This window comes from Nomascus leucogenys, chromosome 3 (assembly GCF_006542625.1).
Source record: "Nomascus leucogenys isolate Asia chromosome 3, Asia_NLE_v1, whole genome shotgun sequence".
In the NCBI taxonomy this organism is placed as follows: Eukaryota; Metazoa; Chordata; class Mammalia; order Primates; family Hylobatidae; genus Nomascus; species Nomascus leucogenys.
The window spans coordinates 154640164-154663496 of record NC_044383.1 but is presented as its reverse complement, the minus strand read 5'-3'; the positions used below and the strand labels follow the sequence as shown (position 1 = coordinate 154663496).

General features: G+C 47.8%; 1 long non-coding RNA gene across 1 annotated transcript; it reads left to right on the top strand.

Moving 5' to 3' along the window:
- The first annotated feature begins 14105 nt into the window (after positions 1 to 14105).
- On the top strand, positions 14106 to 20200 carry LOC105739584. Its single transcript, XR_004029427.1, has 3 exons — positions 14106 to 14277; positions 18203 to 18322; positions 20063 to 20200. It is a non-coding gene; the product is annotated as an uncharacterized LOC105739584 (long non-coding RNA).
- The last annotated feature ends 3133 nt before the right edge of the window (positions 20201 to 23333 follow it).

The window sequence follows — 23333 nt, the reverse complement described above, 5'->3', positions numbered from 1 at the left end:
TGGCATCTCCTATCATGGATTGAAATTCCCTGGAGAGCACAGAATCTGTTTTGGCAAAAAGATTACCCAGTTGTTGGAAGGGGCTCTGCGTGATTTGTTGAGGAACACTGACCACCAGAATAAGGGAACAGGAATTGATTACAGGCAGCAAGAATGGCATTGGAATGGGTGTCTGTGCAGCTCCTGCCACCTTTCCAGCTGTGCACAGCTCCTTTTGCGTCTGTACTCCTCTCCTCTCCTTTGGAACAGTGTCCTTCTTGCAATTCTTCAGCATTTCTTCATTGGGAGAGTCCATAGGTTCCCCACCGGGATGAGCTAGGGGAGAGATCTCTTTACCTCCTGCTTCTCTTTGCATGGAAGCCAACAAAAGTCGGATTTGAGGAGAGACTGTTCTGCCTGGAGATAAGAATGTTAACGGCACCTTAGGAGAGTGCGTTTCCCAGGGACTGCTGAGCACAGATGCTGAGAACTGGAGTTGTAGAAAAGGGGCAGAGGAGAGGTTAGGGAGGTCCCTATGCACCACCTGCCCTGAAGAATGTTAATCATGAAAGACAGAGGAAATACAGAGGGGGCTTGGGGAAGCAAAGGCATAAAGCCCATTATACAGGAAGATGGGGAGATGGGAAGAGGAGTGGGCAGAGGAGAATTCAAAGGAGCAGAAGGTGGAAAGAGAGGGAGAGAAACAAGGGAAGCTGGGAAGAGGAGTGGACAGAGGAGAATTCAAAGGAGTGGAAGGTGGAAAGAGAGGGAGAAAAACACTCCTCTGATTCTGAGGGCATGATCAAGGGTTTGGTCACCAGGGTTCAGTTTTAGGAAAAACAGACATGTCATCTTCTGAAGCTGCTGCTGAGGAGAGAATTGGGGTCCAAGGGCAGAGGGAACTCATTGAAAGGAAGAAGTAGGCACTGGAAGGACCTTCCAGATGCACCAAGAGCAGTGACTTCAGTCCACTTGGGGCACATCTTCCAGCCGAGAAAAGGAGGCGTCCCAACGTGCAGCCATGATTATCTCCTCCTAGGATTACACAGATCATGATTACCTCCTCCCGGGGTTAGGTGGAGCCATGAGTATATCCTCTAGGAGTATAGCAGGCAATGATTCTCTCCTCCTAAGATTACACACATCATGGTTATCTCCTCCCAGGATCACACGGGGCCATGATTATCCCCCCAGGATCACACGGGACCATGATTATCCCCCCCAGGATCACACGGGGCCACGATTATCCCCCCAGGATCACACGGGCCAGATTATCCCCCAGGATCACACGGGGCCACGATTATCCCCCCAGGATCACACGGGGCCGTGATTATCCCCCCAGGATCACAGGGGCCACGATTATCCCCCCAGGATCACAGGGGCCACGATTATCCCCCCAGGATCACACGGGACCACGATTATCCCCCCAGGATCACACGGGGCCAGATTATCCCCCCAGGATCACACGGGGCCACGATTATCCCCCCAGGATCACACGGGACCACGATTATCCCCCCAGGATCACACGGGGCCACGATTATCCCCCCAGGATCACACGGGGCCACGATTATCCCCCCAGGATCACACGGGGCCACGATTATCCCCCCCAGGATCACACGGGGCCACTATTATCCCCCCAGGATCACACGGGGCCACGATTATCCCCCCAGGATCACACGGGGCCACGATTATCCCCCCAGGATCACACGGGACCACGATTATCCCCCCCAGGATCACACGGGGCCACGATTATCCCCCCAGGATCACACGGGGCCACGATTATCCCCCCAGGATCACACGGGGCCATGATTATCTCCTCCTAGTTTTATACAGGGTTGGGGCAGGGTCAATGTCAGAAATAAAAATGGAGCAAAAGGGGTTTTCCAGCCAGGCCTTCAAAACTAATAGGAAATTTGATACCAGAGATCATCAGAGTCATTGGTTTAGAATCTTTGTAACTTTTCTCTCTCAATATCCTATTTGTTTATTGTGTTTAACAGTAAAATGATGTAAAGAAAAATTGCTATCAAAATATATTCCAGATGAAATGAAATTATATTTGAAGCATCAGTCAAATATAAAAAGAAAAACGACTTATCTCGCTACTTTATGTTCTTACTTAACTCTAACAACAAATGAGCTGGTGCAGGTCAGTGGAATTACCGTCTTCTGCAAGCGAAGGCCCTAAGAGGAGGCGTAGAGGCTGAGTGAACGGTGTAAGGTCTTAAAGCAAGTCAGTGAGGGGCCAGGATCCTTAACTTTGGTCCCTGACTCTTAGGCAGCTGTTACAACCTTCCTTAAAAACTCATTCATGCACGAATGAAAGTGAACGCTTGTACAAGGCAGGCACTATCATGTAATGAGAGGCACAGTGTTGGGACACGTGCCCTAGGTCTGTGTGACTCCAAATCATTCAGCTCTCTGGAAACTCAGTTTTCTCATCTGTGCAGCAGGTCTGCAGAGACAGGGTGAGAATTTCAGGAGGCCCACGGTGGGTGACCAGTGGGATGGCTTTTCTGCCCTCCCTTCACTGAATTCCTCTTGGTATGCTCACAACTCCACACTGACTGTTATCGGGGCCACGCTGGGGTTTTAGAGACCATACCTACCGTTTTATGGCCAGAAGGAGAAATTTTTGAGTTATTTTAGGTCCATTTTAGTTATAGCCACTTTTGTGTAGCTTTTTTTGAGTTTTGGTTTCTCTTATAGTTTAATATGCTGCAAGTTTTACACATTTTAATAAATTAAGTTATGCAGTATCAAACTTTTCATAATGTTCTGCATATTTTCTTTTAGTTTTAAAATTGAAATAGCCTTCAACATTTTAAATCCAGAATTCTTGTTCAGGAAAAGCTCCAAACCCAGAAATAGCTATTACATTTTGTGCCAACACATGAAATAAAAATATTTCTTTGAAAAAAAATAGCAAATCATTTGTGGTTCTCTTGATGGCTAGTAAGAATATGTCTAGCTTTTACTTGATTATGAAATGGAAAATGGCAACACTTACCTTAAATAAGTAATATACATTTTGCCAGACACTAAGATCCCAAATTTCCCAGAAAAGCTCGATAACGATGACCCAAGGCAGGAAGAACTCAGATTCCTACGGTTGGGCTGCTTTTGGCTGCACACAGGGCTCCCACAGGCATGTCTGGCGCGATGCTGAGGTCCACTGATGGGGGAGAGGGAACTGCCCGGGGGAAGCACCCGGAGCTGCAGGGCTTTGTTTGGGGCTGGTGCAAATCAGGGCCCTGGAGACATTGGGCAGGACCAGAGCATTCATGTCTGAGCTTCAGGGCTTGGGAAGCTGGAGATGGGGCAGCCCCAGGCTTGATGCTCAGCCTGTCCTAGGAAGCCTTGCTGTGGGTGTGGGAGGGTGGTGTTGAGTATTATGAAGGTGGATGAATCCCACAGTGAGGGAGTAACTGCATGTGGCCTTAGAAAATATTTTGAAGTCAAATAATCATGAAAATGTATTAATTCACTCATTCACTCACTCAACCCTTCTGCCATATTTTGTTCATGCCTGTGGCATCCCAGAGACTCTCTAGGTAGGAGGGGGCTGTGGTGTTGACATTGCAGGCTAAGGCCCTGCCTGGTGGCTCTGAGGCTCACGGGTCCTGAGGAGTGAGGATGTGAATAGAGCAGGGACGAATTCAGGGCTCAGGATTTGGTACTTTCTCCAGAAACTCTTTTACAGAGAAGTATTCCAACATTTGGCAAACAACGACAACATTCGACAACCACAAGGGAAGGCCACACAGGAGCGCGGTGCTCAGGCTTGGGGGCGTAACAAGTCCCACAGAGCTGCTTTTATTAACAATAAGGAATTTCGCACCCCCGTGTTTGCCCATGAGAAGCAGAATATTGTCTGATGTGCTGAGTATCACACCCATATTTTGATCCTCTTAACTAATTATTTGAATAATGAAGCACAGAAAACGAAAAGAGTAAATAAATTCCACCTTGCAAAAAATACAATTTTGCAGTTTACAAAGTGTTCCAGTGAAGGTATGCAATCCCAAATCAACTCCTGCACCCCTGTGCTCCCTAGCCCAGGAGCTGATGCTCTACCCAGCACGCCCCACCCGCGGCTCAGCTGCCATTGTGACTGTCTCTTTGCCCTTGGTGATGAGTGCAGCGCCTGCCTTTCTGTGTCAGCTACGCTGAAGTGTCCAGTAGGATTTCTGCGAGAGGGAAATATGCAAAACCCCACTGATGTCTATTCCCAGTGATCGAGAATGAAAAAGGCTCACTGTTCCAGGAGGTTGCACAAGTTTTTCTGTCACCTTAATTGATGTATGTCTAGTGTAACATTTCCAATGGCCAAAAAGTACGGGAAACATTGCACTTTCTTCATTCTAGCCCAACAATGTATACCATGTGCTACTGTGAAACAGAACCTCTGTGAAAGGACTCCTGGCTGGGCATGGTAGCTCATGTCTATAATCCCAGCACTTTGGGAGGCTGAGGCGGGTGGATCACCTGAGGTTAGGAGTTCAAGACCAGCCTGACTAATATGGTGAAACGCAGTCTCTACTAAAAATACAAAAATTAGCCAGGTGTGGTGGTGCATGCCTGTTATCCCAGCTACTTAGGAGGCTGAGACAGGAGAATTATTTGAACCTGGGAGGCAGAGGTTGCAGTGAGCTGAGATGGCAGCACTGCCCTCCAGCCTGGGTGACACAATGAGACTCCATCTCCAAAAAACAAAACAAAACAAAACAAAAACCTCTGTGAAAGGACTCCTAAGCAGGTGCTCAAGGAAAACAAGCTCGCCCCTTACCTTGCAGCTGCCGGGTGAGTCAGCGACTCACGCCATCGTCTGAGCCTCTGGTTTAAAAGCTGAGGTTTACCGTAAATTATGACATCACCACAGTCCATGTGGTTTTGATATTTACAAGTAAAATTCTCAAAATGTGAGCTTCCTTGGTGTCATGCTTTGCTGTCGCTGGGGACCCTTGTGGGTAGCACTGCAGGGAACAGCTGCAAACCTACTGCTCACCTGTCTCCAGACTGAGCTGTCAGTCTTCCTCCGGCATTCTCCCTCCCTCCCCTCCCATCCAGCCAGTCTCCAAGGCCTCCGGGGACACCGGGGCTCAGTTTCCTTCCCTCCAACCCCATGGCCACTCTGCAGCTTGGGCCAGAGGCAGTGGGCTTCCCGCTCCCCGGCCTGCTTCCCTCCATTCTCTACCGGCAGCTAGAGGGATCCTCTGAAAACAAAGATCCGAGTGTGCTTCTCACCTCCTCAAAACCCTTCCTTCAAAATCTCATGTGACTCAGAGAGTACCCACAGCGGCCCCGACACCCCGGTAGCACCTCCTCACTCGCTATTGCTGGAGGCAGCCTCACCAGCAGGCCTCGTTCATCTCCCTGAGCGTCCAGAGACCCCCCTTGCCCCACGCTGTCTGCTCTGGATGGTGGAGGCTCTCCCCTCCCGAGAGCTCTCCTCTGGGTGGACGTCGGGCAGCTGCGGGAGGCACCAGGCACATGCTGTCCACGGCTGGTGGCCTACTGGGGACAGAGATGGGGGACAGGGGGACGGGGGGACAGGAACGGGGGACGGGGGACGGGGGCAGGGGACAGGGGACAGCCTGCCGGCAGCTTTGCGGTCATCTGCAGGGTTTACATTTGCTCGACTCTTTTTACTTTTTAAATCTTTTTTAAGTGCATGGCTTTGTTGGGGTCACAATTATTTGAATAAACAATCGTTCAGTTAGTTTAGTTTTATCCAGTTGTTACCTATCAGTGGATATGTGATCGAATACAAGCTTATACAAGGAGAATTTCCTCTTTGCTACTGTGTTAACAGTATTTCTTCTACTTATAAATAGATTAATCCAGTAAAATGTAGAGAGTTTGGAGAGAGAGCTGAAACTAGCGTCTGCTGAGTGTTGAACTTGAACACGCTCTTATTTGGTGGCCGCTTTTAAACAACTCCAGAAATTTAATAAATTACTCTGGATAAAAGGTTGCTTCCTGTTTCTAAGGAGCTGTCCCTCTTTAGATCAACATTTAAACTTACATTAAGATGTATACTTCTTCGGGTAATTTAAAGTTGAGCTGAGATTCTCCTCTGGATAAGCACGAACACCAGGTTGGAATGGCTTTTCTCTGCTCTTGGTTCTGTTCACCTTTTGCCACACTGGAGAGTTTGTTCTTGTGACTGTCCATGAGTAACTTGTCTGCTTTCAGAGGTTTTAGCTAAATTTCTCTTCATAAATTCATTCTAGCAAATTTATTATGCAAATGGTATAAGGGATTAGCTTTGCTTTTTTTGTACTTTAAATTGTTCTGTCATCTTTCTCTTACAGTACATGCCCTGTAGCACCTAAATAAATTTCTATCTATTATACCTTTTGTTGTGAATACATGTTTTGGTCTAAATACATATGATTGCTAAGTTTTGTTGATTTGGGACTAGTTTGTGTTCAGAGTGGTGGAATCGATGTGAAGTTTCCCGGGTGTGAGCAGGTGCCGTGCAGAGGCTGCGCTGGGGCTTCCCGGGACCTGCTCTCCAGGACGCCCACCTCGTCAGGCTCACCCCCCACCGCACCTGAGCTTCTGTCTGTGGAGGTGGTTGAGGCTGCTGGCGGGTGGCGTGTGTGTGGTCATGGCCCTGTTCAGTTACGCTGTCTGTTCTTAACTTCTGCCACATCCTCCTTTGGCCTTTAATTTCGTAAGGGTGGTTGTGGGTGGAATGTTCCGTGGTCCATTTCTTTCCACCTCAGAGCTACCCCTGGACCTGACGTTTTCGTGTAAATGCTGGTGCTCACTCTGCGGCCGTCGTAGGGTTTGCTGAAGATGGTGGCGTGTGGCTGGGTCAGCAGCAGCCGGTGGAGGCTTCGGGGTTTGTTGATGGCTCAGTGGCTCCTCTGAGGAAGCTAAGCGCTGCCCTCGGTCCCAGCTGCTGCTGGCGGCACTCAGGCCAGTGACTGCTCATTTTATTAGCTCATGGCGAGGCGTAGGGGGGTAGCTGACCCCAGCTTGGGTCTTAGCTATCATGCTCGGAACACACTAAAGTCACTTTCACAGTTTTTTATTTTAGCGGTAGCTTTTCATGGCTTAGCTGGGGTTTAACTTTATTTGTGTATAATCTTAAGCACGCTTTACACTGGGCTTTATTAATTTGGGTTAAGCCTATGGCCATGGTGGCTGGCACGAAATTTACCAACCCTGAGGAAAATTACTGTAGCTTCACACACTTCTGCTTTACCACCACATCTCTGTCTCCGCTGTTTCCCGCAGGGCTGTGGCTGAGTGGGGAGCTAGGAGCTGCTCCTGAGTGAGCCTAAGGCCCGTTGCTTTGGGTCTCCTGCGCACCTAGAGGCCTCCGTGCAGGAACGCAGGTACCTGGATGCGTGGTGGCGAAAAGAACTCACGAGGAGGCCGAGACCAGGCTGTGTGCTGACGGTGTTGACGAACTCTGGCTTGGTCAGTGCCTGGCTTCAGCGATGGCAACGTGTACTCAGAGGAGAAATTGCTGAGCTTCAGTTCTTTGTGAGTATCCTGGGCTTTCTTAGTAATTGTAGTAAGAAACAAAAGTTTTACTCCAAAAAGCCTAATTTTGAGTGAATTTTTCTGGCAAAGCGGGCTGTGGTCTGTAGGGGCCCAGCTCTGATGTCACAGCAGGTGACACAGGCCAGAAGCAGCCTCCTTGGAATGGAGTCAGCGTGCTGGGGCCGCCTCCCTGCCACCTCGCTTGGCCAGGCATCACCACGGCACACAGCGAGGGACCTTCTGATCCCGGTGGCAAGGGCCATGTCTCCAGCCTGCCCCTGTGGCCAGCCCTGTGCACCCCTCCCTCCCTCCCTCCCTTCCTTCCTTCTGAGATGGACTCTCACTCTGTCACCCACAATCTCGGCTCACCGCAAGCTCCGCCTCCCGGGTTCACGCCATTCTCCTGCCTCAGCCTCCCGAGTAGCTGGGACTACAGGCGCCCGCCACTGCGCCCGACTAATTTTTTGTATTTTTAGTAGAGACGGGGTTTCACCGTGTTAGCCAGGATGGTCTCGATCTCCTGACCTCGTGATCCGCCCCCCTCGGCCTCCCAAAATGCTGGGATTACAGGCATGAGCCACCGCACCCGGCCCTGTGCACCTCTTTCATTTCAGGTTTCCAGCCCATTGAAACAGTCTCTGACAGCACCCTGGAGAGAGCAGAAGCCACGCTGGAGTGACCGGCCCTCTCGGACCACAGGGGTGGACATAGTGGTGGCTGTGGCAGCCTCAGGTGGCCACCTCCCCCCATTCACCCCACGTGCGCCCCATGGCCTCTCTCTGGCACCATTAACAGCACTGACCCCACGAGTGGGGAGGGTCCCTGCGAGTACAAAAGCCCCTCCCCACCGTTCAGCATGGACAGCCAGTCCGGTACAGCCCCATTGGTAAGAGACTTGGGAATAAAGGGTGATACTGGAGGGTGGGGGGCTGAAGGTCTCTGACCTCTGTGGGGACGCAGTGGGTGCCACAGTGATTGACACGTCCAGCTGGGCCTGCTGGCTGTGGGACACCCTAAGGCATCATGAGGTTGCTAGTTTTGGCAACAGAGAGGAGAATTTGTGGAAATGGGGTGCCGTAGAAGAAAAGTAGACTGGGCTTGGTCCTCACAAAGGAATTGTCGACTGTTCCTGGTAGAATTTTAACCCTTATATTTGGGAAAGAGAGCAAGGATAGATAAAATCTCCTAACTGGTCAGGCGACTGCCTGGATGGACTGCTAGGGTTGGTTTTTCGGTCTCAAATGTCCCTGAAGGAGTTGGGGGGATGGTGTTGACAGAGCCCAAGCTGCTGGCATGAGCTGGGTATCCTGATCCCTGCTTAGAAGCTGTTTCTGTTGAATGATATCCCAGAACTATTAATTCTGGAAGCTTGAAAACCACTTATGTAATGTCTTCAGAACAATATTAAGGGCTGGTCTCCACAGGATAAATCTGGGCCACAATTACACAGGATCCCACCCTGTTTCCAGGGAGCATTTGCCTCTTAGACAGCATTTGTTGAGAAGAAATTACAGTTTATAGCTTGAAAAATATAAGGATGGCAAATGAGATCAATGGGATATTTCAGCTTTTCTCCTATTCTCTGTGAAAATTTTCCTTGTCAGTTCCCTGTGAATCCTGGGAAACTTTCCTGAGAAAATAAAATTAATACACAAGATAGACACATAAAATTAACGCATAAATTAACACATATGGAGATATTTATGAAGCATAGAGAAAACTTTATTGCCTGAGGCACTTGCTCCAGAAATGTGGTGTGGAATAAACAGAAAGACAGAATGCCGTCTGAAAGGCCGCCTCCACGTGTAACAACTGGCCTTTGATGAAGGAAGATCTTCCAGAATCTAAATTTGCCTGGTATTAATTAATAGGAAGAGTTAATAAGACAATATAGAAGATCATAAATGCCAAATTTTGCTCATTGTAGCACGATAAAACATTTTGCTCATTGTAGCAGTAAATAAAAGGTGCAGCATCAGAAGAAATTCAGAGCTGGGTTTAGATGAAAGAAAACGTCATCAATAGCATGTCCCAAGATGGAGCCTTTCAAGCCAATTATGCAATTCTCTTGTAGAAAGTTAATGTTTATTCATCCATATTATATGCATTCTTTATTAATTTTATTTTGATGGGATAACAGATAGGATCAATAGTGCCTTTTCAGATGTCCTCATGACTGGAAGCCTTGGAAAAGAGTTCTCTTGTTTCTCATCATACAGCATTGTAATTGTCTGATCATCTTGGGACATCTCCTCTGGAAAGGTGGAAAAGATAAGCTCGCCTTAAAACACTCATTTCCCAAATGGCATGTTTTTACCCTCTATGGTTTGGATCGGGTTGCTGGGAGGAGGAAGTTCTTATAGGTGAGTGTCACGGACAGGAATGTCAATATCAGGAATATTTGTTTGCCACACAGAAATAATTTTCATCACTTTCACATATATTATTTTATGTCATCAGTACTTTCTGTTAATTTTATCAGGTAGTAAAGTCTATTTTATCATCAAATACAGTAGGTGATTAAAGAGGGTGCACCCTTCTACCTTGGATGCCCGGGGAGGCTCAGCATTCACCCAGACCCACAGGACTTGTGAGGCAGTGCAGGATGGCAGGCTGGCTGCCTTCACATCAGGGCTCTTCCTCAGCATGATCCACCCAACATCTCACTGAAGCCATGGAACACAAGACACCAGCCTACGGACTTGTCAGCTGGAGGTTAATCTAGTGAGAAACACCATCTGTGGCCATTGACTAGAGACAGAATTCAAAGATCCTCTGCAAGGAGTTGCTCTTTGGAATTTGTCTAAATGCTGCAGAGCCCATTCCTGTTTTAGATGACAGGTCTGTCAGCATCAAGGCACTTAGATCAGGAGAGGGACCTAACCCTCAGCATAGGCAGAGGGAACTCGGGACAGCAGCGGTGCTGCTTTTATCTCCCCTGATTTGCTGCTTTTAGGGAAGGGCTTTCTATCTTGCAGGCACAAGTTAAAAATCACTACCAACCTTTTTTCAATAAAATGCAAAATTCCTTTTCACTGTTTCCACAGACTTTACAAAGCCACTTTGTGAGACTGACAACAAATAATAGCTTTTAAAATAGTTTTGGCCCTGATGTGGTTTGGCTCTGTGTCCCCACCCAAATCTCATCTTAAATTGTATTCCCATAATTCCCAAGTGTTGCGGGAGGGACCCAGTGGGAGATAATTCCATCATGGTGGTGGTTTCCCCCATACTGTTCTTCTGGTAGTGAGTAAGTCTCACAAGAGCTGACGGTTTTACCAAGGGTTTCCACATTTGCATCTTTCTCATTTTCTCTTGCCACTGCCATGTAAGAAGTGCCTTTCACCTCTCACCATGATTCTGTGGCCTCCCCAGCCATGTGGAACTGTAAGTCCAATTAAACCTCTTTTTCTGCCCCGTCTTGGGTATGTTTTTATCAGCAGCATGAAAACAGACTAATAGAGTAAACTGGAACCAGCAGAGTGGGGCGTTGCTGAAAAGATACTCGAAAATGTGGAAGTGACTTTGGAACTGGGTAACAGGCAGAAGTTGGAACAGTTGGGAGGGCTCAGACGAAGACAGAAAAATGCGGGACAGTTTGGAACTTCCTGGAGATTTGTTGAATGGCTTTGACAAAAATATTGATAATGATATGGACAGTGAAATCCAGGCTGAGGTGGTCTCACATGGAGATGAGGAACTTGTTGGGAACTGGAGCAAAGGTGACCTTTGTTATGTTTTAGCAAAGAGACTGGTGGCATTTTGCTCCTGCCTGAGAGATTTCTGGAACTTTGAACTTGAGAGAGCTGATGTAGGGTATCTAGGAGAAGAAATTTCTAAGCAGCAAAGCATTCAAGAGGTGACTTGGGTGCTTTTAAAGGCATTCAGGTTTTTTTAAATCTGTCATTTTATTTTATTTTTAATTATTTTTATTATACTTTAAGTTCTAGGGTACATGTGCACAACTTGCAGGTTTGTTACATATGTATACATGTGCCATGTTGGTGTGCCGCACCCATTAACTCGTCATTTACATTAGGTATTTCTCCTAATGCTATCCCTCCCCCCCAACCCACTCCACGACAGGCCCCAGTGTGTGATGTTCCCCATCCTGTGTCCAAGTGTTCTCATTGTTCAATTCCCACTGATGAGTGAGAACATGTGGTGTCTGGTTTTCTGTCCTTGTGATAGTTTGCTCAGAATGATGGTTTCCAGCTTCATCCATGTCCCTACAAAGGACATGAACTCATCATTTTTTATGGCTGCATAGTATTCCATGGTGTATATGTGCCACATTTTCTTAATCCAGTCTGTCACTGATGGACATTTGGGTTGGTTCCAAGTCTTTACTGTTGTGAATAGTGCCGCAATAAACATACATGTGCATGTGTCTTTGTAGCAGCATGATTTATAATCCTTTGGGTATATACTCAGTAATGGGATGGCTGGGTCAAATGGTATTTCTAGTTCTAGATCCCTGAGGAATCTCCACACTGACTTCCACAATGGTTGAACTAGTTTACAGTCCCACCAACAGTGTAAAAGTGTTCCTATTTCTCCACATCCTCTCCAGCACCTGTTGTTTCCTGACTTTTTAATGATGGCCATTCTAACTGGTGTGAGATGGTATCTCATTGTGGTTTTGATTTGCATTTCTCTGATGGCCAGTGATGATGAGCATTTTTTCATGTGTTTTTTGGCTGCATAAATGTCTTCTTTTGAGAAGTGTCTGTTCATATCCTTTGTTCACTTTTTGATGGGGTTGTTAGATTTTTTTCTTGTAAATTTGTTTAAGTTCTTTTTAGATTCTGGACATTAGCCCTTTGTCAGATAGGTAGATTGCAAAAATTTTCTCCCATTCTGTAGGTTGCCTGTTCACTCTGATAGTAGTTTCTTTTGCTGTGCAGAAGCTCTTTAGTTTAATTAGATCCCATCTGTCAATTTTGGCTTTTGTTGTGATTGCTTTTGGTGTTTTAGTCATGAAGTCTTTGCCCATGCCTATGTCCTGAATGGTATTGCCTAGGTTTTCTTCTAGGGTTTTTATGGTTTTAGGTCTAACATTTAAGTCTTTAATCCATCTTGAATTAATTTTTGTGTAAGGTGTAAGGAAGGGATCCAGTTTCAGCTTTCTACATATGGCTAGCCAGTTTTCCCAGCACCATTTATTAAATAGGGAATCCTTTCCCCATTTTTTGTTTTTGTCAGGTTTGTCAAAGATCAGATGGTTGTAGATGTGTGATATTATTTCCAAGGGCTCTATTCTATTCCATTGGTCTATATATCTGTTTTGGTACCAGTACCATGCTGTTTTGGTTACTGTAGTAAATGCATTCAGCTTTAAAAGAGAAACAGAGCATAAAAGTTCAGAAAATTTGCAGCCTGACAATGTGATAGAAAAGAAAATCCCATTTTCTGAGGAGAAATTCAAGCCAGCTGTGATATTTGTATAAATAACGAGGAGTCGAATGTTAATCTCCAAGACAATGGGGAAAATGTCTCCAGGGCATGTCAGAGAACTTTGCAGTAGCCTCTTCCATCACAGACCCAGAGGTCTAAGAGGAAAAAATGGTTTTGTGGGCCCTGAGCTGTGTGCAGCCTAGGGACTTGATGCCCTGTGTCCCAGCCACTCCAGCTGTGGCTGAAAGGGGCCAATGGACAGCTTGGGCTGTGGCTTCAGAGGATGGAAGCCCCAAGCCTTGGCAGCTTCCACATGGTGTTGAGCCTGCAGGTGCACAGAAGTCAAGAATTGAGGTTTGAGAACCTCCACATGGATTTCAGAAGACATATGGAAATGCCTGGATGTCCAGGCAAAACGTGGCTGTAGGGGCGGGGCCCTCATGGAGAACCTCTGCCAGGGCAGTGCAGAAGGGAAATGTGGGGTCAGAGCCCCCACACAGAGTCCCTACTGGGGCACTTCCTGGTGGAGCTGTGAGAAGAGGGCCACCGTCCTCCATACCCCAGAATGGTAGATCCACTGGCAACTTGCACTGTGAGCCTGGAAATGCCGCAGTCACTCAATGCCAGCCTATGAAAGCAGCTGGAGGGAGGCAGTACCCTGCAAAGCCACAGGGGCGGAGCTGCCCAAGACCATGGGAACCTCCCTCTTGCATCAGCGTGACCTGTATGTGAGAGCTGGAGTCAAAGGAGATCATTTTGGAAGTTTAAAATTTGACTATCCCACTGGATTTCAGACTTACATGGGCCCTGAACCCCTTTGTTTTGGCCAATTTCTCCCCTTTGGAACTTCTGTGTTTACCCAATACCTTTACCCCAATTGTATCTAGGAAGGAACTAGCTTGCTTTGGATTTTACAGGCTCATAGGTGGAAGGGACTTGCCTTGTCTTATGTGAGACTTTAGATGGTGGATTTTAGGTTAATGCTGAAATGAGTTAAGACTTTGGGGGACTGACTGTTGGGAAGGCATGATTGGTTTTGAAATGTGAGGACATGAGATTTGGAGGGGCCAGGTGCAGAATGGTATGGTTTGGCTCTGTGTCCATACCCAAATCTCATCTTGAATTGAACTCCCATAATTTCCACATGTTGTGGGAGGGAACTGGTGGGAGATAATTTGAATCATGGGGGCAGTTTCCCCCATACTGTTCTTGTTATAGTTAATAAGTCTCAGAAGATCTGATGGTTTTATCAGGGGTTTCTACTTTTGCTCCTTCCTAGTTTTTCTCTTGTCGCTGCCATGTAAGAAAAGCCTTTCACCTCCTGCCATGATTATGAGACTTCCCCGGCCATGTGGAACTGTTAAGTCCAATTTAACATCTTTTTCTTCCTAGTCCCAGGTATGTCTTTACCAGCAGCATGAAAATGGACTAACACAGGCCCTAACAGAGAGCATGTGCTGTTTTTATCCAGTTGACAAAGGCGCACCCCAGGTGTTTCAGGGGACTGAAGCATTAGGACCTGTGCAGTGTGTGTTTATTTGTTGTTGCCCACTTTTGGGCCTGGCACCGGCACCGGGGAGAGGATAATCCACTTTCACCCACAACCTTCCCAAGGCTTCCCCACTGAGTGCCAGCAACGGACGTAGCTAAGCCCCAACCTCTCTGCCCAGGGAACCAGCCCTCGGCACCCACTGGGCTCCAGGGCCTCTCAGCAGGAGGCGCTTCAAGTTGAAGGGGTGACCTGTCCTGTCCCTGCTTCAGTGGAAGTCAGATTAAAATGTATACCAGAAGGACATAGAATATCTACCTGGGGCGAGAGGCCCCAAAAAGAATGAAAAACCAAAACCAAAACAAAAGGAACCTGTGTCATTGGGTATTTAGAGTTGACCACATGGCTTTTGCTGGCCTGTGTCTCATGCTTGGGAGCACTCAGCTCTGTGGACATGATAGCTTGAGGGTGTGACCCAGGTCTTATTACTGCTGGGTGTTAGGAAGCAGTGATGGTTTCCTCCAAAAACAAAGACTTCCTATAATTTCTTCCTATGTGTGAGGTGGAAACCCAATGTCTATATTTTCTATCAGTTACAGAAAAATTACTATTTTGAGATTCTGACTAAATCTTTACCAACAATGTAAAGAAGGGTCATTTGGACTTATTCTTGTTTAGAAACCAAAAATCTACCCAAATAACCAATTTCCAAATTACACGGGTCTGGTTGTTTTGTCTTGGTTTGCTTTAAGAGGATATTTTCTCCATATCTATCAAGGAGTCTGATATACAGTAGGTGATTAATAAATGTTTGTTGAATAAATGAATGAATGAGAGTGTGATATATACTGTTAGAGACATTGTATTGTGTCAGTATCAATGATATTTATGATAAAAGACAAGGCATTTTACTTCTGCCTTTAGAGATGCATTTAATTTATTGTGTATTACCATCATATTTATAAAGCCCCTTTCCATCTCTGTGTAGGGTAACTCAATGCTCTTTATCAAGAACAATCTGTGAATTTTGAAGAAAGAACAGACATCAGAAAAAGGAAATCTCCATCTAAAGATAAATTCACCTAGAAATTGCCTAGAACATGATGAAAACTCATGCTTTGCTCGCTGGCTATAAGCATTTCTCTTGGGGTGATTGTACATTTTACTTTCTGGCTTCCCACCCGCTAGGATGCATGCCACACTGAACTTAAATTCCGTGACTAACTGCCATGCACAGATGTCCTGGAGACAAATACACACCAGAAAATATGCCAAGTATCAAATTCACACAAAACATTATAGAACTACCAAATATTTGCTGCTTTTGGCTGTGTTGGAAATTATCTTCTGTGAGATAAATCTTTTGGCTAAAATATGATTTTTAAAGATTCTCAAATGTTCGAGTCTTCATTTCTGCATTAATTAAATTAAGATGGAGCCAGCGTCTCTGAGAAAGCTCACGAGCTCTTAACTCATGAGGTTGCTCCCAAGTATCTCATTCTGTTTTTACTCATCCTCCTGCGTGGCAAGGAAGAGAAAGAGCCAATAAATAAATGAAAGAAACGAACAGTCCTTCAGGCTCAGGCCCAGAACGGAGGTCTCAAGCTTTGTAGAAAATGGGCTGACCAAGAAACCAAGACATGGTGTCTGAAGCACACGGACACCTACAAACAAGAGGCCTGTTCTTTCCCACTGGCCCACAGGGGCCCCAAAGTCTCGCATTTAGACTTTATGCTCTTTCCTCTTTGTTAAACATAAATTGTTGTATTAGTCTTAGAGTTTTATTTTGGTCTCTGTGAAGACAATGCCTGTAACCGTCTGTTGTATGTAATAGAATAGTTACTAAAATATGCAAAAATAACTAGACGCAGAAAGGTGAAATTAAAAATCCGTATCGTAGTAGCCACTACTAAGAAGTCTTATTTCTATCTCCCATTTGCATTAACCCATTTGTGTATTTATTAACTCATTTGCCTGACAGGTACCGCACATTTCCTGTGTGCCTTCAAAGCTGTTTCATCTCAATTCCCTTCTTCTCCGATTTGATTGAGGGGCTCTTATAAGCCTTCAGCACCTGACTCAGTTCTTGTTGAAACAAGGCCCGCCGCTCTCGGCAGTCCCTGTGTTGAATGGTGGAGCAGCCAAAGTGGGTTCTCAGAGCCTGCTGCATCCCTCAGCAGATCCCCACCCACCAGCCCCCTCCTCTTGGCCCTCAGAGGCCCGGCCTGTCCTGCTCCAGTGCAGTGACCCCAAAGCCTCTTCCCTCCAATGGGACACCTCCAATTACCCCCCTTTTCCTGTGTGTTCCTTTCTCCTGGGGTTTTCCCTCTCCCAGAGCATAAGCAAGCTCCAGCCTCTTCTGCTTCTGAAACTTCTCCTGGACCCTGCAGCCTCCTCCCTCTGACCCTGTCCCTGCCATGCTGCTTCCGGCAGCTCCTGCAGGCGTCCCCTTGGTCACGCCTTCCACATGTTCCCCCAACTTCTGCCCACACGGGGCTGAGGCTTCACTGGAGCTCGGGGACGCCCCGCAGAGATTCCTGCTGCTTCCTCTCAGGCCTGAGCACCTCCTGTGGCTTCAGGGACAGAGTTCCTCCTGCCTCCCAGACAACCTGTTCTTTCCTACGCAGGGCTCGGTGCCCTGCAGTTAGTTCTTCTTTGTACCCCGCTGGCCTCTTTGCAGCGAGCTCCTCTCTTCAGCCTCCACTCTGCATGGCGAGTGGCTGTAGGCACAGGATGCCCACAGGCAGATCCATCTCAAGCCAACGCCAAACCGCCCTCTCCCCCTGGAATAAGCCCATCTTCCCACACCCTATTCCTACCCACCACCGTCAACTGGGAGGTGTCAGTCACCCCAGCCTCCACCAGGCCCCACATCCTGATGACTTCATTTTGAAAATTTATTTTTAAAGTTTTCATATTCAAATTTTAAACTAATAACTTTGTAATTAGGGATAAAACTCAAAACCACAAAGAAAGCAAAATTAAATTATCCCAGTTTTACCACCCAGAAATCACTAATGCCAATGTTCAATGAGCATTATCACAAACCTCTCCATGAATGGGAAAGAATAAAAGAAGGAAAAGCACATTTAAAACTGTGATTATACCATAAACGCTGAAGTATAATGAAGTAGAGAATTTAATTTTAAATGAATTCGACCAATAAAACAGGGACCTGGACTATAAATAAAGGAGAACTGTCAGAGTTCAGACAATTTTCAATTACAAAAGAAATAATAGCTCCTAAAATACAGCTCTAAAGTTTGTCAAAATATTAACAAAAATGTGAAGATGGAACTTTTCAAAACCAGTGGTTCAGGTTTAGGTCACACTTAGGGCCTCTGGTTCTGAATGAGAAAATCAGCATCTGTGGACGTTCTTTTTTTTTTTGAGACGGAGTCTCGCTCTGTCGCCCAGGCTGGAGTGCAGTGGCGCAATCTCGGCTCACTGCAAGCTCTGCCTCCCGGGTTCACGCCATTCTCCTGCCTCAGCCTCTCCGAGTAGCTGGGACTACAGGCGCCCACCACCTCGCCCGGCTAATTTTTTATATTTTTTAGTAGAGACGGGGTTTCACCGTGGTCTCGATCTCCTGACCTCGTGATTCGCCCGCCTCGGCCTCCCAAAATGCTGGGATTACAAGCGTGAGCCACCGCGCCCGGCCTGTGGACGTTCTTTTAACCCCTCTCTTCCCTAAGCTCAGGTTGTGTACACGTCTCCAATACATTTCCTAGGATCAACATTTTTTATCTTAGTTCCATATTTAAATGGATTCAGTTGTTTTTCTGTAGTTCAATCTATTTTGACGCATTTCCTGTTTCTGACCTCTTCATTCAGGTTGTTGTCATTCATGGCTGGATCACACCAGCAAGAAGGACTTTAAAGGACAACTCCTTCGGGCCGTCCTACACTGAAAACGCCTGAGCGCTGCTGTCTTTGTGCTTGCAGAAAATCACGGTGGGCACAAAATTTTAGACTAAGATTTCGAGAGCATGAGAGCTACTGTTCACGAATCCAGGGCCAGCCTGGTGACTGTCTTCCTTTAAAGCACCTGGCTGGGTACCTAAAATGTTCCTTTTTTTTTTTCTTTGAAATTCAATAACTTCATCAGAACAGGCCTTGATGTAGACAGATCTCCATCTTTTTGGTTTTTTGAGTGAGTTTTTGCTCTGTCGGCTGAATTCTTTGGAATTTAGTTCTGAAATCACCCTATTGTTGAGTATTCGTTTCCTAGCCATCTGCTGCTGTCTTTCTTTCTCTGCAACCTTGGTGGGTCTGACGAGCAGGGAGAGTGTGGGCAGCAAAGCCGCCGGGAAAGCCCAGAGCAGCAGGGCAGGGGCGGAAGGGGCAGCAGAGCAGAGCAGGGGCGGAAGGAGCAGCAGGGCAGGGGCGGAAGGAGCAGCAGGAGCAGCAGGAACAGCAGGGCAGGGGCGGAAGGAGCAGCAGGGCAGGGGCGTAAGGAGCAGCAGGGCAGGGGCGGAAGGAGCAGCAGGGCAGGGGCGGAAGGAGCAGCAGGGCAGGGGCGGAAGGAAGGAGCAGCAGGGCAGGGGCGGAAGGAGCAGCAGGGCAGGGGCGGAAGGAGCAGCAGGGCAGGGGCGGAAGGAGCAGCAGGGCAGGGGCGGAAGGAGCAGCAGGGCAGGGGCGGAAGGAGCAGCAGGGCAGGGGCGGAAGGAGCAGCAGAGCAGAGCAGCGGCGGAAGGAGCAGCAGGGCAGGGGCGGAAGGAGCAGCAGGGCAGGGGCGGAAGGAAGGAGCAGCAGGGCAGGGGCGGAAGGAGCAGCAGGGCAGGGGCGGAAGGAGCAGCAGGGCAGGGGCGGAAGGAGCAGCAGGGCAGGGGCGGAAGGAACAGCAGGCAGGGGCGGAAGGAGCAGCAGGCAGTGGTGGAAGGTGGCGGTGGGGAGAGGGGGATGTGGAGCGAGGCGCTGGGGCGGCTGTAGGGGAAAGTAGGGGAAACCTAGGGGCATGTTTATCATTGTTAAGAGTAGGGGGAATAGCAGAGCAGAGCTTGAAACATACAATAGTTTTTAGCTGATGGAAAAAGGAAGAGAATTACCAGTGTCACATCCCTGAAGGCTATTCAAAATGGAATCTCATATCACATCTGAGACAGTAAACGTTCACCATGGAACAGAATTTGAAACAAAAAATACAAATAGCTTCCTTTATGGAATACCTACTGGATGTCTGGCCATGTACCAAGTGTTCTGCAACATTTATGTTATTTAAACTGTGCAGTACTTCCATTGCTTCTCCTTTACAGATGGGGAAACTGAGTCATCAAGGAGGTGACTAGCGTGCAGAGGGTCACATTGCTGGTAACCGGAAGGGCCTGGATTTGACCACAGGTGTTTTATGACAACACCAAAGAGAAAAAATCAATACATATAGTTTCAACAAAAAGAAAATAATCTTTTTTTAGTATTCATCATTGATAAAATGAAAGGTTTTGAGAAAAACAAAGCAATGAGAAGAATCTGAGACAGAAATATAGAGGTTCTGCCTTGCACTCATCTGGGGCTCTGGAGTGAGATGAGACAGGGCCAGAGCCCCTACCAGCTGTGTGGCCTTAGGGAACCTCTGTAATGATTGAAGTCATGCAAGTAAGAACTCCACCAACACCCAGAGGGCACTTGCCAGGTGCCAGGCCCCCCCAGGCTGTGGGCTTTAGCCATATCATTGTTACCCCACTTTCTCCCCAGGTACTGAACATGCCAACCTCATGGGTTAGTTGAGAGAAGTGTGTGGGTATTCCCGGTCAAACACCCAGCCTAGGGCCAGCCGCTACCAGCACTCCACTCCGATGACTGCAGGGAAGTGGTTCATATCCATAAAACCAAAAGGTGAGGCCCATGTTTGAGTTACTCACAAAACGTACACACCCCATGTCCCTCGGTCTCCAGTGGTGGAGATGCAAAAGCATGCTTCTAAACACACCCGCCCTTAGGTGACACGGAGACGTGGGCCTCCCCATCTGGAGGTGCGGACAGATCCCACAGTTGGGTAGAGACGCTTGGGATGGAGGAGCTGGGCCTGGTGCTAGAGCAGCTGGGGTTCTGCAAACGTTGCCACTGTCCAGGGAGAAGACGTGGAGAGAACTGAGGCCGCCCGAGACTGAACCTGGGGAACGAGTCCATAATGGAGGCGCCGGGTGGAGGGCAGGCAACAGCGGAAGCTGGGGAGGTGGACGGGAATTGGGAGGGGCGGAGTGCTCAGAGGACATCCTTGCTTAGCAGAAGCCACGGGATTTGCTGGGAATAAGTGTGAAGTCAAAACCATACCCCCTTCTAACAGGGTGTGTGTGTGCTGCTGAGAGACCATTTGTGTCATTCCCCAGCACAATTTGGAAGTAAGAATTGAAGTCTTTTTCACCTTTCACAGCATCAAACAACACTGAATTATTAAGGTGACGGGGTTTCCAGATGGTTCTATGAGAGATAATGTAATTCAACCAAAATGGAGGCCCACCCTTCACCTCAGCTGGTGAGCGCAGATGAGAGAATCGCAGGCTCGGGCTTGGGGCTGGTCATGGAGGCTCCTGTGGTCTACACCCCAGTTTCAGCAGCTCCTGAAGTAAATGTGCTTGAGGAGAGCCTTCCTGTCTTTGGGGAAGCACAGCGGAACTCTGGAGGCTGGATGCTGGCTGTCGCCTCAGTCACTCTCTGTGGTACCATCCTCAGCAATTTGCTTAACTCCTCCGAGGCACAGTTTTTCATCTGCCATGTGGGGCTAGAGTCCTCCCCCACAAATGAAGCAATGCACGCAGAAGTCTCTGCTGGCTTCAAGAGCCAAGCAACTCTTAAATCCTCTCACTAGGGCCGGACGCGGTGGCTCAAGCCTGTAATCCTAGCACTTTGGGAGGCCGAGGTGGGCGGATCACGAGGTCAGGAGTTCGAGACCATCCTGGCCAACATAGTGAAACCCTGTCTCTATTAAAAATACAAAAAAATTAGCAGGGCGTGGTGGCGGCGGGCGCCTGTAGTCCCAGCTACTCGGGAGGCTGAGGCAGGAGAATGGCGTGAACCCGGGAGGCAGAGCTTGCAGTGAGCCGAGATGGTGCCACTGCACTCCAGCCTGGGGGACAGTGCCAGACTCTGTCTCAAAAAAAAAAAAAAAAAAAAAAAAAAAAAAAAAAAATCCTCTCACTAGTAAAAAACCTTTTATAAACAAGATATTTTAAAATAATTCAGTAGTTGGTCTTCACTGAATACTATTTATTTCCTCACTTATCCAAAGGGAGAACATGTTTGTGAAAGATTTATAAAAAGTCCAAGTGCAGTATTGAAAGCAAATGGCAAGATGATATATTTTCAGGAGATTATAAAATAATTTGAGCTTTTAAAATATAAAGTATAGGCCTGAACCTAAAAGTATAATTCGGCTAGACAATTGCGGGGGGTTTGCCTACTCATCCCGCATTTTGCAACATGAAACCAACCTCCCTCTCCACGTTTCCTGCCCTCCCGGCCCCGTGGCCGCACCAATGGTACAGGCTGCCACGCCTGCCTTGCCTGGGCTGACTTCACAGCAGGAGAATGTGCCTCCGTGTCCTCTGCAACGGGCCTCCAGGGCACAGCCTCCGGGAACGCCAGGAGCTTGAGGCACAACACTTACAGGCAACTTGAAATGCTCGCCAGTCTGACATTGGGTGACCCCACCGATGTCACAGCACCCACTCTCTTCCAAGTGACCCTTGGCAATTAATTTTTCCAGGACTCATCCGTCCAAAATCAATACAAAACAAAAAATAAGACCTTTAACCTTAAAATGCCCTTAAGCTTCTATTATCCTAATCTCCACTCTCAGACTCCTAGAAGGCGGCCATGTGTCTGCCCTGTCTCCTCACACCTGCTTACCCCTTACCTCGCTACGGGACCTGGTGTTCACCCTGCCCTTCTAACACAGTCTCTACAGCCTTCTCAAGGTGTAGTCCACTGACGGGCAGCATCAGTGCCATCTGGAAACTTTTATACAAAAAAACCCAAAACTCAGTGCCTCCCAGACCTTCGGAGTCTGACTCCACATGCAGGATGTTTGCGTGACCTGTAGGCAAACTAACATTTGGAAAGTATTGTCCAAGAACATGAATAACCTCTCAGTCACCAAACACAACAGTGTTTTCTGAAGCCGTCTCCTCAAGTCATTTGTTTTGTTTTGTTTTTGAGATGGAGTCTCGCCCTGTTGCCCAGGCTGAAGTGCAATGGCATGATCTCGACTCACTGCAACCTCTGCCTCGCAGGTTCAAGCAATTCTCCTGCCTCTGCCTCCCGAGTAGCTGAGATTACAGGTGCCCGCCACCACGCCCGGCTAATTTTTGTATTTTTAGTAGAGACGGGGTTTCACCATGTTGGCCAGGCTGGTCTCGAACTCCTGACCTCAGGTGATCCACCCGCCTGGGCTTCCCAAAGTGCTGGGATTGCTGGCATGAGCCACCGCGCCCAGCCTGTCCTGGAGTCATCTGTCGTTTGCAGGACTGGCCTGTGAGTGGCTGTCGTATTTCTAAGTTGTCGCCTCCTGAAGCTCCCCGTCCTTTCTGGTCTACTTTTCCCAGTGTGCTGTTGCATTGCACGCTCTGTTGTCAAACATCCACTTAGTCCTCCTCTCCAATTATATTTTCTTCTAATTTCTATTTTTTTCAGTTAATAATAAAATAATAAAATCAACAGCTTCCACAATTGTCCAAGGGCATTTAAGTTCTAAACCACTGACTCTTACTCTGCCGCCTGTCCCAGCTGCCCACAAGATGTCTCAGCCGGAGGCTGTCGGCAGCGCAGGCTCAGCATTTCCCACATGGAAAGATCCCATTCCCGTTCCATCGCCTGCGTGAAACGGAAAGACCCCGTTCCTATTCCATCGCCTGCGTGAAACGGAAAGACCCCTGTTCCATCGCCTTCCTGCCTGAAGTCACCGAGCTTCCTAACCCCCGATTCTGCTGAAGGGCTCCCGCAGGCTGGCCTGGAAACGCTGCCTCGT